The sequence below is a fragment of the Trichosurus vulpecula genome, chromosome 7, assembly GCF_011100635.1.
Source record: "Trichosurus vulpecula isolate mTriVul1 chromosome 7, mTriVul1.pri, whole genome shotgun sequence".
NCBI lineage: Eukaryota > Metazoa > Chordata > Mammalia > Diprotodontia > Phalangeridae > Trichosurus > Trichosurus vulpecula.
Genome location: NC_050579.1, coordinates 35,855,732 through 35,861,107, shown reverse-complemented (window position 1 = coordinate 35,861,107; position 5,376 = coordinate 35,855,732).

The window sequence follows — 5,376 nt, the reverse complement described above, 5'->3', positions numbered from 1 at the left end:
TTCCACCAACTTCATTCCCTGAGAAACAACTCTTTCCCTAATCCTGAAGTTGAAGGTTAGTTCCTCCTATTATCCTAAGAATTATGTTGAAAGAAGTTCCGAACCTTGGGAAGCTCCCCTCCATTATCAACCTTTCCAACCCCTGCCCCAGAATCATGCTTCTTAATTATAGACACTGCCATGTCACACCTCTACTCAAATCAGAACCTATAATAGTTCCATCTTTAGGGGTCCCAGAAGTTCCTTTGGTGGCTACCCAAAAGCCCACACAATCTTACCTTTTTAGCTTTGTATTACTCTCCTGCAGCCAAAGTGGGCATCTTCTGCTCCTCTCCCAAACATGGAATCCCATCCCAGTGACTGCCTTTGCCCAGAATATTCCCCTCAATCTGAATGTTCTCTCCTCGTTTTTTTCTAAAGTACACAACAAATAAATTCAACACATAACTTTCCAAGCCACCCTGTTTGCCTGTGTTTCCTTCTGTTCTTTCCTCTGCAGCCTTTTACGCACTTTAAAATAATTCTTCTATAGGTTTTTTCTGTTGTAAGCCTATCCCCAGGAAGGTTTGGTAGTTCCCAGAAGGACAGCCCATCTGACTATGGAAGGCGGGAAGATTTGACTCCTGATTGGCTGAGAGACTTCTGGAAGGCAAATCAATCAACCAACAAGCATTTATTAAGCATTTACTATGTGTTAAGCATTGGGAATACAAAAACAAGCAAAAAGGTAGCCTCTGCCCTCAAGGAGTTTGTATTCTAAAGGCGGAAAACAACATATAAAATGAAGGCTGATTGCAGCTCTGTGAAAACAGAAGAGATGGCGAGCCTGGGCACCCTCCTGAAATGGAGGTTCTGGGAAGAGCCACCCAATCAGAGAGAGGGGCCAAAGAGGCTGAGGATATGACAGGGGTGTGGATCCAGTACTGAAGAGATCTTCTAGGATGAAGAGTTTTCTGCAAAAGAAGCAGAGAGTGGCAAGTGGGTCCAGGACAGAGGGCTTTAAATGTGGAACAGGAAACTCCTAGAGCCTCAAACATGTGAGGAAAAGTCATCATCAACCTCACTTCAGAGACTGCTAAGGATGGGTGAGACACTTCTCTCCCCAATGAACTAAAATTTCATCTTGCTCTCAGGTGGCAGAGGCTTCCAACTCTTATGTATTCTATCACATAAACTAATCTATAATGGCTTTCCTGATTACTATTTTACTGCTTGCCTGTTTTGATTAATGTTTGCTTGCTGTCTGTGACTGTATTTTACACAATAAATGTATAGTGGGAGAAGTCAAATCAGCTGAGATTAGGTTCACTGTTGCCCTCCAGGTTTGAGGTAGAACAACCTTCCCTCAGAGCACCAGGTAAAGCATCTTCTGTTCTACATCCCCAAAATAATCTTATTCTGGACTTCAGATATGTAGATGTGGAACGATTAGCCTTACTTCTAAGACTAATATCACTCTTGAAAACAGGAGAACCAAGGAGTGATCTCTCAGCCACCAGTTATCCTACTACTCTCCACAAAAGCAGAATTCAAATACTGTCTATAAAATCCTGTTACGTGAGGGCCACTCAGTTCTATGTTACATGATCTAATATGTTACAATTTCTTTTTCCTCTTTCTTTTGATAAATGTTTGTTTGCTCTCTTGCACAATAATTATATGGTGACAACCCCATCCCTAGAGAGCCTTGAATCTTTCTTTACTTATCACTCCTAGTCTAACCTCAGCTCCTGTTTTGGACACGGCTGATAGCCATTCCAGGGATAGTGCTAGGATGACAGTAGTCCCCATCCTTTACAGAAACTCATGAAGTCCTCTCCTGGCCAAGATGGTGTGTGAGGTAAATAAAATGTGAAGACTTCACAGGGAAGATATGTATAAATAAATATGTATATATATATGCATATATATACATATACATATATATGTATATATATGCATATATACATATACATATGCATATATATACATATATATACATATACATATACATATATATATACATATATATATATATATATATATATATATATATATATATATATATATATATATATATATACTAAAAAATGTTTAAAAATCAAGAAATAGGGAAATAGGGAAGTGGAAAAATTCTGAGGCCATGAGAGTCTGATGGTTCAGCCTCTGGGAAAGTTTACCCTGAAACTTTTTGTTCTTTCTTATGGTTCTGGTTTAAAGATTTGCTCAATAAGAATAGGGTCACTGTGACCTGCTTTCCTTTACTGTAAAAGTACTGTAAAAGAATGGAGAGGGTCTCCCCCTCCCCTTATCTTATTCTCCTTCTTTAGATTTATAGATGTCACCTCAGTTGTAATCATTAACTAAGGGAATGGGAATTGGAGTTTCTGTGCCTCGATTTCCCGGTTCTTTGTCTAGTTTTTGTGCTCAGATTGTAAGCCTGCCTCCCAGCCAATGGTGAGAAGGGTTAGAGGTGGGCGGGAATTCTCTCGTGTTAGGTATAATTATTGGTGCTTTGCCCCTTGTACTTTGCTTCTTTTGCTGGTTCTGCTCTGTGCTAGCAGAGGATGCCCTATTCTCGAGAATGGAATAAAATCTAATTCTGTTCCCACCCTGAGATGGCTCCTTATTATAAATTAACTTTTAATTGATGAGGGTCTTTCATCCCACACAATGGTGTGGAGGGAGAAGACACTGAGACCAAGGTTCTCCTCCTGCCTCCAAAGGATTCTTAAGCATTTAGCTAGAGGCTTTTATCATTAAGTTTCTAGAAACTCACTGATTAATAACAATAATATTGCTAACACTTATATCTGGCCTGCTCTGTGCTGAGTGCTTTACAAATAGCATCTCATTTGATCTGCATAACAACCCTTCCAGATAATTATTATTATTATCCCCATTTTACAGGTGAGGAAACAAAGGCAAACAGATTAAGTGACTTGCTCAAGGTCATATAGCTAGTGTTTGAAGGACAAATTTGAATTGGGGTCTTCCCGACTCCAAGTTCCTGGCTCTATTCATTACACCATCTAACTAATTCCAACTAACTCCTTGGTTTTATAAAAGCCCCACCATATATGACCAAATCCCCAGATAAATCTATAGAAACTTATTGTACAATGTCATCCCAGTGGCTTTCAAATGCGCTAAATTAATTAAAGACTTTTATTACTTAAGCTAAAGCCTATGACTGATTAAACTAGGGTGTCTAGGTCTAGTTTATGCTCAGTAAGTCATCAAAATAGGTTCTCATCTGTTTAGGTTAGCAGGGCTGGCTATCTTAGCACATATTTAAAGTTGGGGTGGGGTGATTATCTAGGCTCAGCCCTACCCTTAGAGATATGTTGGGTGAGATGAAGGCTGATGCCAAAATTTAGAACCTGGGTGACTGGAAAAATGGTGGGGGCTCAAACAGTAATAAGTAAGTTGAGAAGATGAGAAGGTTTGAAGAGAAAAATCAACAAATTTCTGTTTTAGACATGCAGACTTTGAGATGCCTATAGGAAATCTAGTTCAAGATGTCCAAAAGGAAGTTGGTGATGCATGATTGTAGCTCAGGAAAGAGACTTGTGTTAGATATCTAGACCTGGGAATCATCTTTATAAAAGTGATAATTGAAGCCATGGTAGTAGAAAAGATTGCCAAATGAGATAATATAAGGTAGAAAGAGTCAGTCACTCAGACAATAAACATTTTATAGGGGCCATCTATGTGCTAATCGATGGACACACAAAAAAAGGCAAAAGACAAGGCCTTGCCCTCCAGGAACTCACAGTCTATTAGAAGGTAAGCTCCTTGAGGACAGGGACTGTGTTATTTCATTTTGTTTGCATTTGTATCCCTATGGCTTAAAGCAGTACATCTTGTTCAATCCAGTCCCATTCATCATGACCCAGTGAGCCATAGCATACCAACATCATCTGTTGGTTTTTCCTGGCAAAGATACTAGTTTGCCATTTCCTTTTCCACCTGGCACATAGTAAGTAGTTAATAAATGCTTTATCTTTCTAACTATCTGATGGAACCCTTCCATGTGGAGGACATTTCCTCCACCCTCCCAAGGTTATATGACTCCCAAGAAACAGACCTTGTTCCTTGGCCTTTTCATTCTTAATATTTGTAAAATGCTTAGTACAGTACCTGGCACATAGTAGTTTTTTTCCCCTTCCGTTTCCATTCTAGGTGAAGGGAGTAGTTTCCCACCTTAGTTGAGAGTACAAGCTACAAGAATTGGGAGGTCTGAATCCAGGTTAGGTTTGGCAGCCAGTGTAGCACCAAAGAACAAAAACTGACCTTGAGGATGTCAGCCCAAAATACAGTTGGACTTACGTGGCACTCATGGCACCAGTGGACATGAACATGCCATATAGAAACTGCACTAAGTTTGAGCCTACTATTCCAGAGACTGAAGTGGTGGTGGTATGGAGGACAGTATGCCCTTGAAGTATAGGTGAAATGTTTTTACTATGTATTTGAAGTGAGTATCTCTTTGTAAAAGTCAATCAATATTAAATGAAACTGGGGGTCTAGTACCTGGCTCCCTAATGGTAATTGAGGAGAACACAGACAGTTGGGGGCTCTAGCTGATGGTGGTAGAGAAAAAAATGAGCAAATCCTTCAAGGTTTCCCTCTGGAACAAGGAAGAACAAGTTGCAGCCTAGCTTTGGGAGAGAGATCCATAACTAAGGAAAATCGGGTGATGAGTGTATTTCTGGCCCAGCCTAGTGAAATGTAGAGTACTGTCTTCCTAGAGGAGAAAATGAAGGGACTTCACACTCCAGATTGTTAGATGCAAGGCTTCAATGGAATAAAATAAGCATCTGAGGTGGAGGAGGTGGAGAAACCTGACCCTTGTCATTATGCTAAAGACTGGAGGAGTGCTACATAGAGAAGAAGGAGAAGGACAGCTGTGTAATTAGAACTTAAAAACAGATGCGAGCTTCTTCCTGAAAAAGGAGAGAGCTACATTCTTGGAGGTGGAAGAAGCTGCTTGTCCTACAAATGATGACCTGGTAATAATAATAGGTGGCCTTTCTATAACACTGTAAGGTTTGACAGATATTATCACAACCACCTTGAGAGGTAGGTGCTATTATTATGCCCAATTTACAGATAAAGAAACTGAGGCAGGGGTTAAGTGACTTGCCCAGGGTCCCACAGCTACTAATTGTCTGAGGCCACATTGGAGTCTTCCAGACTCCAGGCCCAGCACTCTAGGCACTGCATTCCTTAGGATGGTTGTTGTTTGTCCTTCATTCTGGAAGATGACTCCCATGACTTTCGAGTGAATAATAGCAACACAGAAACTAAAGGTGGGAGGTAGACAAACAGTAGCATTTCATCATTGCATGCTTAGGGGAGCTGTGACAAACACTTGTCAACTTGGTAACAACA